General features: G+C 53.1%; 1 protein-coding gene across 5 annotated transcripts in view; it reads left to right on the plus strand.

Annotated features, from left to right (window-relative positions):
* The first annotated feature begins 2,687 nt into the window (after window positions 1-2,687).
* The window catches only part of PCGF3 (polycomb group ring finger 3), a 52,787-nt gene continuing 41,189 nt past the window's right edge, over window positions 2,688-14,285 (plus strand). For 3 of the 5 annotated variants that reach the window (XM_025887190.2, XM_025887188.2, XM_073891286.1), the window contains exon 1: window positions 2,741-2,873. The gene's annotated coding sequence lies outside the window, so the exon portion shown is untranslated. Of the gene's footprint in view, window positions 2,874-2,940; window positions 3,075-14,285 lie in introns of those variants that run through there. The other 2 variants (XM_073891287.1, XM_025887189.2) reach the window with 2 other exon arrangements.

Here is a 14,285-nt window from a genome sequence, read left to right on the forward strand (position 1 = left end):
GCGGGTGGGGTGGGGAGGCAGTGTCCTCTCACTGTTTGTACCATGTTTCTGGTTTCTTCTTTCTTTCCTGCTCTATTGAGGTATAAACCACATATACCAGATATATGTAAACTCACTTCAGTGAGTTTTGCTCCATGTATACATCCATGAACTTACCACTGCCACCCACAGAGCACACAGTTCCATCATCTTAGGTTTCCTTGGGGCCCAGCAATCACGCTGCTCTTGGGCTTTTGCTCTGAGTGAAGCTCCTAGAGGCTTCTGAGCAGAGGAGGAACATGGCTTGCCTAATGTGCTATGAAAGTTACTACTCTGTGTTGAGAATAGATGTTGGGGGAGGGAGTGTCAAGGAAAGAAGCAGAGAGACCAGTCTGGAGGCTATGCACTAATCCAGAGGCAATCAATGACCCCGGACCAGAGTTGGGGTGGAAAGCCATAGCCATATTCTGAGGGGTCCGCTGACAGCAGGTATGGGCTTGGAAGAAAGGACCCCAGTGTCTTGGCTCAGCAGGCAGGATGGAGCCCTCTCCTCTGCAATGGGGGCTGGGGTGAGTAGCAGGCTTGGGGGAAGATCAGGAGTTGATATCCTGATATCAGAGCCTGAGCTCCCTAAAGATAGCCCAGTAGAGTTATGGCCAGACAGCTGGATATAGGAGCCCAGGGTTCAAGGTCAAGGTCAAGGTCTCGGGTGTTGTTGCTGATGAGGTCCCCGGGGAGAGCAGGCAGGTCAGATGTTCTGTCTGCACTCTTGGAGAGAGACCTGTGGCCGTGCCTCATGCACACACTCTGGCTCTCCCCCATTTGCAGACAGGCAGCTACAGTGTCAGAAGGCCACTGCATGACTTCCCGGGGTCACTGCTCTGTGCCCAGGGCTGTTCCGGGCCTGTTTTCCCCACTTCTGACACCCAGGCCTCCACTCCAGACTGGTTCAACTTAGCTGCCATTTCCCTGGAAAATAGAAACAGCTGGATGAGATGCTGCCCAGGCCCCACTCCCTGCATCGGGGTCTTCCTCCCCCAGTGTGAAAGGCTGCCACAGCCCCCTGCCCCGGATCTGGTCCCCAGTCCTGGGTGAGGACTTGGGCTCAGGCAGCCTTCCCTCTCTCCAGTGTGCTCATCTCTCCCTGTACCCCATCAGTACCACTGAGGCTCTGACCCAAACAGAAAACAGCCCTCTAGTCCCAGAAACCCTCCAAAGCAAAACACCTGGAAAGGTTGTCTATATTTACCCTCCTCCCTTGAGCCCACCACAATTCAGTGTTTACCCTGGCAATGCAACCACACTGCACTGGACAAGGTCCCAGAAGGGTCCCACCCCCCTACACCCCTCTCAGCAGCTGACGAGACATCACTCACCCCTGGGGATCCTTCTCCCCAGTCTGCTCAATCTGGGTCTTTCTTGCTGGATCCTCCTGGACGCTCTGATTTCTCCACGTGGGCAGGGGGCTCAGCTCCTCCCCACCCCTCACTCCGAACACTGCAAACTCAGACTCCACTCCTGAAGTCCACAGACTCACAGCAGGGCCACGGGGTTATTGTAATAGCCACAGGGCTATTACAGCTGACCCCACTCTCCTGTGCTCCATCACCATCCCCAGATTGTCAGAGGCTGTCCACCCTTCCAGTTGTTCCTCACCCATCCCTGCCTGTTCTTAGGCTGAGCCCCAGCAGTCCACACTTCCTCCCCTCCAGGGCACCACCCGGTGCAGCACTGCGGCTTCTTCCCTGCACTGTCTCCCTCGCTGCTCCTGCCAGACAAACACACAAGACAGCCAGAGGGAAGCTTTACCATGCCGGCACCATGCCAACACCCCTCTGCTCCGAACGCCCAGGGACCTCTCCATCTGACCTCATCTCCTCCCTCTCCATGCCCCATGCCCCCTGGCTTCCATGCTGGCCCCTGGAAAGCATCCTGCAACCCCCCCCCTTTGCACCTTGATGCTGGCAGGACAACTTACCTGTGAACCCCACCTCCAGATATTTGCAGGGCTCGTTCCCTCTATGTTCCGACTCTGTGCCTCTATGACTGGCTCCCTCTGTGTCCCTTACATGCCCATCCACCCTATTGTAACTAACACTCCAGACATCCACTGCCTCCCCCACCCAGTTTATCTGGCTCCCACATGACACCAGATTTGTTTTTTCCTCTGTTATTGCCCCCCCCCGCCAAGCTGTGGACCCCAGGAAGGGATGGACGTCACGGTCACTACTTACGCTCCAGTGCAGAGCCTGTGCAAGGGTGGACACACAAAGTTGCGGGGTCAGCCCTGCTGCCCACTGTCCCGCCTGGTGCACGGAGAGCGCTCTGTGCTAGGTCCCAGAAAGGACTGGATCGCAAGAACGAGACCGACTCCGCCACAAGAATGCCCCGGTCCGGGAGCCGGGCTCCGCGCCAGCTGCCTACTACTAGATCCTGTGTCCCGCAGGACTCTTCCCCCGCAACCCCGGCGCAGCACCCGCCGACCACGCCCCCTCTGCCCACGCCCCCTCCGGCCCCGCCCTCGCAATCTCCTGCCTCCTCTGCGGGCCCCGCCCCTGGCACCCTCCCAGCTCCCGATCCCTCGGCCAAGCCCTGCCCGAACGCGCCTGCGCCTTCTGACCACGCCACGCCCCCGCCCTTCAGTCCCCGCCCCCTCCGGGCCCCGCCCCCTCCCCGGCCGCGGGGTGGGAGCCGGGCCGCGCAACGCGCATGCTCCCTGCGCGGCGCCCCCGACTCGCCGCTCGGCTCCGTTCGGGCATTTCCGCCTCTTTGTTTTAAACTCCGGACGGGTTTTTTTCTCCTGCTCTTGGGGGGGACCCGGAGGGAGCGGCGCCCCCCCCCACTCCCGGCGCTGCCCCCGCGTGCGCCCTGCTCGCCCGCAGCCGAGACGGCAGGTCAGTGAGTCCGCGCCCCGCCTGGCCTGGCCCGCGGCGCCCGTTCCTCAGGCCGCGGCCTCGGCCGGTGTGCGGGCCGGGAAGGCTCGGAACCCCTGCCCGCGCCCCTGCGCCCCTCGTCGGCCCGGCCCGCGGAGTCCCCACACGGCTCGGCAGGCTCCGGGCGCTGGCCGGACCCACGGGGTCGAGGCCCCGGAACAGGTCGCGGGGAAGGGCCGGACCCCGGGACGGGTCATCGGGGAGGACCCAGGGAGGACCGGACCCCGGGACGGGCCAGCGGGGAAGGCCAGACCCTGAAACGGTTCACGGAGGAGGGCTAGACCCCAGACGCACCCGACAGGGACCGGGAGGCGCCGGACCGACCCAGAGATGGGTCACCGAGGGGTGTCCAACCCTGGGATGGGTCGTCAGGAGGGTCCAGCCCCAGCGCGGGTCACCAAGGAGGGTTGGGACCCTGAGACTGGACAGGAGCCAGAGAGGGCTGGACTCCGGGACAGGTCACGGAGGAGGGCCGGACCCCCGGGGCTGGCAGGACCCAGGGAGGGCCGGAACAACGGGGCTGGGTCACCGAGGAGGGGGCCAGGACGCCAAGACTGGCCCCAGAGAGGGCGGGGATCCTGGAACAGCCCTGGGAGCGCCTCCGAGACCCTGAGACAGTCCCTGTTGGGTGGGAGGCCAGGGTGCCATGAGGAGGGCTCATCCCAGGCGACAGACTCCGGGGGCAGGTCGTTTGGGAGCGTCTGGATGCTGGGCCAGGACCATGAAGAAGCTAGGCTTTCAGGGAGGGCCAGGACCCAGACAAGAGCTGGAACTTGGAGACAGGTCCCTCAGAAGGCCGGAACTCCTGAGCAAGTCGATGGCAATCACCCAGACCCCAAGAGTGGACCCTAAGGAATGCTGGCACCCCTAGCCAGCCCTCCAGGGCGACGGACCCCTGGGGCAGGATCCAGAGGTGCCCGTAATATGTCCAGTCTGCTCAACTGGATCCACCTGCTGTGAAGGCTTGGGGGCATCGGGGATCCTGGTCACCTGAGCCCCACAGTGCAAATCCCTCTGAGGCGCTTGAGCACCCTGATTTTATGAGCACCTGGGCCAGCCCTACAGACCTTCTGACCTTCCGCAGACGCTGCCTGGCTGGGCCCTAGGGACACATGTGAGGCAGGGTTGAGACCACCCTCATGTCCCTAGGGGTTCAAGCGGAGCTCCTAATCCACACTGGCTCCATGCCTCAAGCCAGCACTGTGCTCACTCCCCAGATCCCCTACCTTATTCTTCCAGCCCCTACTCCAGGCCCACTGTCTTTTGCCTTGGCCTCGTGGTCAGTGTTCATCACCTTCGACCACTCCTGCCCTCCTCTCTCTCCATTTGTGGAGGTCATGCGGTTGTGTGCGTGTACCCTCCAACCTGAGACTGGAGGTGTTTTCCGTGTCCAGGAAGTTCTAGGAGGGGTGGGGTCCAACCAGGAGTATTGGAAGCCTAGGGAAGTGTTTCGGGGTGCCGGCCCAGGGCAGGAAAGTTGGAGCAGGCGGGCATACATATCAGGTGAGTGGATCAGGCACCTTCTCCTCCCGGAAAGGAAAATATTAAAGGACCTAGCAGTTGGGGGTCTTTGCTTCTCTGAAACCTTTGAATGAGACTTTCATCTAGAACCCATGTTCTCCTTTCATTAGAAAGTGCTAATGAAAAAGTAGGGTGTGTTATGTGCTGCTCTTTGATTGGGGAATGGCTCCGGATTGTGTCCAGTAAGATAGTGCTGGAGGAGTTTGAGAGAATGGAAAGCCCAGGAGGGCAAGGGCCTTGTCCAGCTCAGCTCCCAGAACTGGCTGCCTGGTGTGAGGTCAGGAGGCAGCACACGACTATTAAATGAAAGAGTGAGTGCGTGAAAGAATGAGTGAACAGCAGGAATACTTTTAGAAAGATCAACGTGTGTTAGGCTTGCAAACTTATCCAGAGATTGGGCAGTAGGACGAGATATAAATCTAAAACTCTGAGCTATATGGACTCCCGGGAAAGACACTTGAACTGGTCAGTTCAGTATTTCACTTTGTGCCACAACTTCATTGCTTGGTTACTTGGGAGAAAACCCGTTTAGATTTTCAGATTGACATTTCATAGGACCAAATCTTAACCAAATGGAGTCCCCACATAGTCCAGCTTAGGAACTTTTATTTGCCAAATGTAACCACACTTGGGACCTTCTTACTCAACACTTAGTTCTGATTTTTTTCTTTTTTTGTACTTTTGTTCCTTTTTTAAAACTTAATTTGTTTTGTGAAGTTTTGGAAAAGACTTGCCAAATTGGGCATTCAGGTTTGGTTAGGCTCTTTATTTTCCTATTTTTGGATTTTTAAAGGTGTGATAGTGCTGCATAGTTGCATTATTTATATATTGCTGTCCAACAAATTACCCCAAAACTTAGTGCCTTAAAACATCAGTTATTATTTTACAGTTTCTGTGGGTCAGGAATCCAGGCACTGCTTAGCTGGATCCTCTGGCTCAGAGCCTCACAAGGCTGCCTTCAGGGTGCTGGCTGGAGCTGTGGTCTCATCCGAAGGTTTGACTGTGTGTTTGACTGTGATTCCAGGCCTGCTCACTCAGCCGCTGGGGCTCTTCATCGGGCAAGTCAGAGGGAGCCAGTGATAGAACACGACAGCAAGCAAGAAGGCCACAATCTTCATGACCTAATCTTGGCAGGGACATCCCATCCCTTTTGCCATATTGTCTTTGTTAGAACCTAGTCACTGGCCCCAGCCCTCATTCGAGAGGAAGGGTGTGTGTACTGGGAGTGGGGGTGGTAGTCACTGTGGCCATCTTAACGCCTGTCATTTATCAGGTTTCAGCTAATATAGGGCCTGTACCTGAGAAATACCTTGTAAGTAAATTAGAATTGTATATAGAGCAGTTTGTTAAATACAAGGTTGCAACAACTCAGCTATCTCTTTAATTGTATAGGTTTCTCTGATGTCAACATAATGACTGAAACCTCTGGAACTTAAACATGAGGGAAAATAAATTATAAATAGAGAAGATTCTTGGGAATTGCACTTGTAGCAAACCATAAGCAACTCCCCCGCCAACCCTGCAAATTAAATTGAGTGCTGTAGCATTCTTTGATAGCTTCAAGTTCAATGATTTCAGTGTTTCCAGAGCATCCTTTTATTCCTGCCCAAGATTTTGCTCCAGGAATTATTAACTGGCCTTTGTAAGAAGTTTTTCAGAGGTAAGATCCTGAGACGTTTTGGATATTTGACCCTTGTAGGGAAGTCATGCTCCAGGATCCTGAATGTAAGGGCCTCAGTGCTCAGGGCTTGCAGCTCCCTGATGTACCCGGACTCCAGTACCATGCCTCTCTCTGGCACTCTGGGCTGGGGCTGTAGCATGGAGCTGTAAAGCATACCCATCCAGGGGGGGACTTTGTCCCAGGAGCCCTCTGTGGAAGGAAGTGTCCCCTCCTGCTGCCCAGTTCTCTCTGGACCTGCCAGGGTTCCACCCTGCTAGTGTGAGGCAGGGCCCTTTGCCAGTGATTGGAATGACTTATTTGAGTTGTTAGATTTGAATTATAAAGCAAAGTTTGTTTTGGTTTATATTGTTACTCTTTATTAAATGCCAGGATTTATTATTTCATTTGAAGCTATTTGCTTAGTGGTTGGAATTGAATTTGAAATTGAAAATTAATTTTACTATTGAAGTATGTTGAGGTTTGGGGACAGTTTCTTACTACCCTTCTGATATTTGCCAGTAATAGTGCAGAAACGCTACCCAATTCATTGTGCTTCAAAAAACAACTATATTGTTCTGCAAGTTGTTAGTTTATCATTAAATTTTAAGAAGACCTCTAAAAATAATAAGACTATCTTTTCTGATCTGCCATGTTCCTCCCTACAGAACTGACGGCCAAATAACAATAATGAAACACTTAACACATAATGAGAGGGTTAAAGTGTGATCCTTGCTTAGACGCATTTTTCAGAATTGTCTATTAAATTAAGTAAAACTCATTGATAAGAAATAAAACTCGCTAGAAAATATAGTCCTTAAAAACTGATTGTTGGGTTGATTGCTTTTTTGAAGAGAACTGCTAATATTTAGGTGAATTTGGAGAGTGGAAGTTAATTGGATTATTTTGCAAATGAATCAATATTCTCTGGACTTTGCTGCAATAACAGCAAATTCCAGATGTTTAGCAAGAAATATGCAAACAGTAGAAAGCTGTCTGCATTCCTCTTTGAAACCCCTGCTAACTGGGTTTTATGGAGGCAGAAAGTGTGGTGATGCTCAGCAGGGCCTGGCCGGTGTTAGATGCTCAACAGAAAACTAAAAATTGATCTTTATTCACACCTTGTGTAGCCCTGTCCTGGAGGTACTGTGTGTATCAACTTGTCTGGTTCTTAAAGCCACCCCAGGTCTGCCCTGTGATCACCCCCGTGTGCCTGGGAGGAAACAGACACAGGCCATAGCTGGGACTTGAGAAGCAGAGAAGGGTCAGCCCTCCCCATTTTTATTTCAGAAAAAAACACAATGGAGAAAAACTGAAAAGAATTCTGTACTCCCACCCCAATCTAGCAGTTATTTGCTAATTATATGCTAAAACATATTTGCTTTATCTCTTTTTTCTAAATACATATTTATTGTCATTGAATCATCTGAAAGTAGCTACAGACAACCTACCAAGTTCTTTAAGTAATTCAAGAGCACACAAGTCACAGGATCAGGATGGTCTCCACACAACCGCGATGTCATTATCACACCTGAAAAATGGGCACTTGGTTCACATACCAGCTAATAATTTCCTATTCATTTTCAAATCTCTCCACTTGTCTCAAGAATGTCTTCTATGGCATTTTTCCCTTAACCAGATCCAGGCAGGTTCCTGGCATGGCACAGGGAGTGATGCCCCTCCTGAACCAGACACACCTGGGTTCCCAGAGTGCACGGGGGGTCATGCCACCTCCTGAACCAGACACACCTGGGTTCCCAGAGTGGCACTGGGGGTCATGTCCTTTCTGAACCAGACACACCTGGGTTCCCAGAGTGGCACTGGGGGTCATGTCCTTTCTGAACCAGACACACCTGCGTTCCCAGAGTGCACGGGGGGTCATGTCCTTTCTGAACCAGACATACCTGCATCCCCAGAGTGGCACTGAGGGTCATGGCCCCTTAGTGTCTTTAGGTTTCCCCCTTGCCCTCTGCAGGGCTGACTTTTCTAGGTGATGTGTCACACCTGGATTTTTCTGATTCTTCACTTATGGTGTTAACTGTCCACCTTTGTTGTCCCTGTGTACTCTATAAACTGAAGGAATGAGAGAGAGGCAGAGTTAGGCTTGAGATTTGGGAGATCCCTTCATAGGAGCCAGTGAGTGCTTCATGCCGCGCCATCGGGGACACACGGTCAAGTTGTGGTGTTACTTGGGTCACTCCCTCTGGCTGCACTTCTGGTGCCGCAGTTCCCAGTGTCCTCCCAGGGGGCAAGTCAGTCAGGCCCTCCCTGTTCAGTTTCTGATGGGGACGCATGCTCTGGCCATTTCATCCTTCCTCACAGGCACAAGGGCGAGCCCTATTCATCAGTTTCAATGCCTTTGGCAGACTTTATAGAAGGTTCAGTGGGTGGAAAGGTTTGAAATTGTTAATGGAAATAGGACTTTTGCTGACAAATAACATTTCTTTTCCATAAAGTAAGTGCCTTTCTTACTGTAGAGACAGGAATGGCTAGAGGCAGTTCGTTTTCCCCAGCCTTTCGTTAAAGGCAGCCTCATGAAAAAGATGGACATCAGAAATCACAAGAGGGGTGTCTTAGCCGCCACAGCAGAATGTCGTGGATGGAGTGGTTTAAGCAGCAGGCATTTATTTCTCACTGTCCTGGGGACTGAGGTCCAAGAACAAGGTGCCAGTTGATGTGGTTCGTGGTGCGGACCAGCTAGCTGCCTCCTGGCTGTGGAAGCCCTCTGCGGGCTCTTCTTGCAAGGACACTAATCTCATCTGGGCCCACCCTTAAACATCTAACCCTCTCGCCCCCAGAGGCTCCATCTTTGGAGACGGGTTAGGGCTCCAACATAGGAATTTGAGGTAGGCACAGTTCAGTCCAGACCAAGAGACTGTAGCTTCTGCCGCTTGTTTATTAACCTGTTACTTGTCTCTAGAATTGGGAGAATAGTTGCGTGATGAAAATGGTCCCAGGGCTGGTGGTCACTCTATTTTACATGCTTGGGAAACTGGCCCTTTCTTCTGCTACTAACGCCATTTCTTTAAATACCATTACATTAATTTTCTAACGCTGCATAACAACTTGCCACAAAATTAGTGGCTTAAAGGACACCGACTTATTAGTCCCAGTTCTGTGGGTTGGAAGTCTAGCACAGTGTGGCTGCTTTTCCTGCTCAGGGCCTCCGAGGCTGAAATCCATGTGCTGGGCTGAGGCTCTTGTCTGGGACTTGGCTCATCTTCTGAGCTCACTAGCCCATCTCTGGTGGTTGTTGGATTGGGGTCCTGCTTTGTTGCTGGCTGTCCGTTGGGGGTGCCCTCAGCTCCTAGAGGCCCCACAGTTCTTGTCCCAGGATGGTGGGTACTTGACAGCAAGTTGTTTTCTGCCAGGCCGGTAGGACTCACCCCTCTGACCTACTCTTCTGCCACCAGCTGGAGAAAATTCTGCTTTGAAAGACCATGCTATTTGGCTTGCCCAGTTTTAAGGTCAGCTGATTTGGGACCGTAATTCCACCCTCAGAAATGCCTTTGCCGCAGTACCTAGGCTAGTAAGGTGGGAGATACGTGTATGCCAGAGTCTCGTGGCCACCTCAGGAGTCTGCCTGCCACAGTCCTGGCACCCCAAAATTCATATCCTCCCAAATGCCAAATACACCTCTTCCTCTCCTGAGATTCCCCAGGGTCTCATCCCACTGTAGCACCAGCTCAAGACCTTGCCTGAACCACAGAGCTCTGGAGTCTCCTCCCCTGGATCATCCGCTTGGTGCAATCCCCTGGGTGCTGGTCCTGGACACTTGAGAACCAAGTGAGACAGATTGCCTTCTCGGGGCACCCCCCGCAGCAGGACAGGTGTAGGTTTACCAGTTGAGAATGGGGAAGTGGACATAGCAGGGAGTCACAGGCCCAACGCAGTTCTGAAACCCAGTGGGGATCCCCAGTCGGGATTCTTGATTGGGTTTTAAGCCCAGGGTGAGCCTGCTGGTTATCTGCTTTGCCCTCTGGGCTCTTGTTTCTGCCCTGAGTCAGCCTTTCTCATGAAGGGGGTGCATGTCTGTAGCTGACAGCCTCATCAGCTGGCCCCTGCTGGAAGAATCCTGGGGTCCAACAGCCCCTTTTCACAGCATGTTTTTCATCTTCTCCAGGGGCTGGATCTGGGAGTTAAAATGGGTGTGATTATATAATGATCTGTTATACGGTTGAGTTCTAATCTCACCTTCCCTGTTTCCTGACATTGTCTGACATTACTGTCTCCTGTTCCAAATTCTCAAGGGTCGTGTCTGAGTTCGTGCCCTCCTTGGCCCTCTGCCCTCGTCCCCCTGTGTCCCGTGTGGATGCCTCGTCCTCCAGGCCAGCCGGCCGCAAAGTGGTCCTATTGCGCTTCGGGGGTCCCTTGCCCCACCGGTGGGGTGCCTGCTGCTCTGGCCCCTCCCTCCAGGTCCAAGGTCAGACGTCCCTGCACACCGGCTCTCCTCTGGTCACTGTCTAAAGCATCCCCTCCACCCGTTTCCTCTGCTTCGCTGCCTTCATCCGCTTTCTTCATGGTGCTCATCACTCTTTGCTGATGAGTTTGTCATGTCTCGTCACCAGCTGGAACTGGAGCTCCCTGAGCACAAGGCCTGTGATAACATGTGAGCACACTTGTTGTCCCCATAGGCGTGCCTTGGACGAGTATTTGAGCACCTTTCCTGAGACGTCTGAAAACGCCATGGCTTCCATCCATACTTGGCTAATAGTTTGGCTGGATGTAGAATTCCACATTAAAGTCTCTTTTCCTCAGAACTTGGAAAGAATTGCTTCTTTTACTGGTAGGATTCACTGTTGCTGATGAAAAGTCTGGTGCCATCTGATTCCCACTCCATTGTGAACTGCTTTCCCCCCAGAACCTGTAGGACCCTCTCTTGTACCCTTGATGTCTTCAGAGTCCAGGACTTGGTTAGACGGGTACGTTTTCACTCACTGTGCCAGGCACTCAGGCCTTTGTGGCCTGATGGTTCTTCCAGCTGGGGAAATACTTGAATAATTTTTTCCAAATCATGAAATATTGCCTACAAATGAGCATAGAGAAAGATAATAATGAACACCTGTGTACTCATTACCCAGCTTAAGAAATAAAATATTAAAGTATATTTGAAAGCTCCTTATGTCAGTTTTCTGTTTTTTCTAAAACACCTGTTGGTTGGATGTTGGATCTTTTCTATTTTCTCTCTTTATCTCCTCTTTGAGAAGATTTTCTCAACTTTATCATATAACGCTTTTAGTGAATTTTTAATACTTCCAGTCACATGGCTGGCATTGTAGTATAGGGAGATGGGTAGTAACAAAATAAATAGGTAAATTATAAATTCAGGGGTAATATCTTAGATTTGTGGTGTGTGCGCATGAGTGTACACAGGGCATGTAATCGACCACAAGATGGTCCCGAAAGGTGTTGCTGGGGAGATGACATTTGAGGAAAGGCTTGATGGGGGTGAGGTAGGTCCCATGTATCCACATGAGAGAGAATGTTCCAGCTATCGTAGGTGCAAGGGCCACGAGGTGGGAGTACACCTAGAATGTTCTAGAACTAGCAGGGAGTCCACCATGGCCAGAGTAGAGTGAGAGCCGGCTTGGGGCCTCAGTGGCCACTGGAAGGCTTTGGCTTTCCCTGAGCCTTTGGAGAGTTTCATGCCACGGAGCCACCTGCTCAGACCCGCGTTTTCATGGGATTCCCGGGACCTGTGTCGGGGTGTGTGTAGCCCAGTGTGCCTGAACAGCACAGTCAAGTGGGGTAAGTGTGAGGCTCATAGCTGCCCCCATCTCTTGTACATGGGTGCGAGGTAAGCGAGAAGCCGCAGACGGGGTGAGGAAATCCAGATTACACTTGGAGATGCCGGCCTTCCAGGTGGAGCACAGGTAGTTGAGGTCTGAATTTGGGGTCGGGGTACTGAGCTGCATAAACGCGGAGGTGGGGGGGGCCAGTGGGACGTGACAGGAAGTGAGGGGGCTGGGCCACGGGAATGGGTGCCTGGGAGCCTTTCAGTCTGGTGAAGGTGGACGTCTCTGATGTGGGTGGGCCTCAGTGCTGCTCAGGACATGTGCCTGGGAGCCAGCCCTGGGGACTGTACCTCAGGTCACTAAGTTACACCCAGATGTATATAAACCCTTAATTTAAGAAGTAAAAATTGGGAGTAAACTCAGCAATGGACATGGGCATCAGTCTGCCGTATCAGTGAGTTGGTAGTCACTCCTTTAACACACGTTAGGCATCCTGCTGCGTGCTCCTCAGAACACCCAGTGATGCAGGAAGAATAGCTGTGAGTGGTGGCCCGTGGCGTCCCTGGGTGGGGAAGCGAGGACAAGGCCTGGGGAGGTAGCCCTCCACAGCTTTCTGCAGCACTGAGACTATGGTGACCTGGGGGTGGGGGTGGGGGCCGCAGGGGTGCAGCCGGGCCCATAGGCTGGGGTGGGGGTGGGGCGTCAGATCCAAGTTAGGGGAGAGGTGGGGCAGGGACTTCACTGTCCTTTTGAGAGTCTAAATTCAAAGCACTTTTATGTTATCTCATTTTTTAAAAAAAGCTTTTGTGGCAGTATGTAGCCACATAGAAATACATTTAAAGTTTCCCTTTTTCTCATCATCTTGACCTGAATTCAGTGTCCCAGCAAGGAACATTCATGATACGCTTCTGTTCATCTTGAGATGGCAATGAATTCTGGGTGTTTGGCCTGCATGCGGAGCCCTGGCAGAGCCGTCTGTTCTTCCAGGCCTTGCCTGAGGACCTAGTGTGGCCATCATAGAGTGCGCGAGCCTGACAACTACCTGTTGAGCCCTGCCATGTGACAGGCCCCACGAGGGAGCAGGACCACACAGGGAACGGGTCAGCTAGGTGCCACGGGGAGACTAGTGAGGAGCCGGGGCTCTGGGAGGCAGGGTCATGGGGTCAGGTAGGCCGTAGAGAAGAGGCTACAGTGGAACAGACAACAAAAAGTAGGGTTCTTTCTTAAGCACCTGCTGCGTGCTGACACGGGTCCTGCGGTTGGGGGGAGAGAGAGAGGCCCATCAGATGGAGCAGCAGGTGCTGAGGCACATAAGCATCCAAAATCATAGCAGACTGGTTTGGGAGGACAGGGTATTGGGCATGGAGCAGAGTTCAGCAGTTTGGTGATTCTCATGTGGAAATAGGAATGGGTCTTCTCGAGTACTTGGATGAAGACAGAAATCTCTCTGGTTGATTGGGTAGCTCAGGGGTGAGTGCTCAGCTAGACATGATGGCCAGCAGTGAGGATGCAGCCTCAGCCTTCCTGTGGGGGTTCACAGTGCCATGGGGGAGCAGGCTGGGCACCACACCCTGAAGATGCTGACAGTGTGTGGGACGGGACAGGGGCCGGCATTAGACCTGGGGCTGCAGTAGCCTGACCAGGGGGCTCAGGGAGCCAGCCTGCTGCCCTGAGGATGGAGGGCCAGGCTGGTAGGGGAATGGTGCACAGACAGCTCAGAGGTAGGCGAGGCCAGGGGGCACGGAGCTAGCATGGACACGCCCTGATGTGGACAGACTCTGATCATGGGTGGAGCCCTGATGTGGATAGGGCTGATGGCGCTGGAGCATGGCAGGAGGGCACGGCTCATCAGGAATCTGGATCCTTTCAAGGGTTTCATGCGGGAAGGACATGTCTGATTTGCTTTTCTATGTGTTGCTCAGACTTGTCCACGAGATTGAATTAGTGGTGAGAGTGGACATAGGGAGGCCTGTCCTGGGTGCATCTGCCATCCAGATGGGAGCCATGGTGTGTCCAGGGGATGGCCGTGGGCACAGAAGGCTGACAGAGGGCATGGTGTTCAGGGCAGAAGGGGCAGGACTGGGGTGAGGGCGGTGCCGGGAGGGAGGAGAGGAAAGCATGACCGCCCACAGGGCAGCTGGTGCTTGGACATGGCAGGGCAGGCGGGGGGAGAGCAGGTTGACAGTTGCTTAAAAAGTTGTCAAGCAGCCACATGTGGTCTGCTGGTCAGCATTTACTTCCACACGAAGATGTGGCCATGAGTTCCTAACAGCCACACAGGAAACAGCCCAGATACCCATCACTGGTGAGCAGGCCAAAAACATTGCAGTGGACGCTGCTCAGAACGAGAATGAGCTGTTGGTGCCCCAACATGAGTGAGCCTCAAAACAGGATGAGTGAGAGGGGCTGCAAACACAGCACCCAGAACACGCCACCCCAGGGCAGCTACCGGGCGGATCG

This window comes from Callorhinus ursinus, unplaced genomic scaffold (genome assembly GCF_003265705.2).
Source record: "Callorhinus ursinus isolate GAN/ISIS: 27379988/994484 unplaced genomic scaffold, GSC_fseal_2.0 scaffold4, whole genome shotgun sequence".
Taxonomy (NCBI): domain Eukaryota; kingdom Metazoa; phylum Chordata; class Mammalia; order Carnivora; family Otariidae; genus Callorhinus; species Callorhinus ursinus.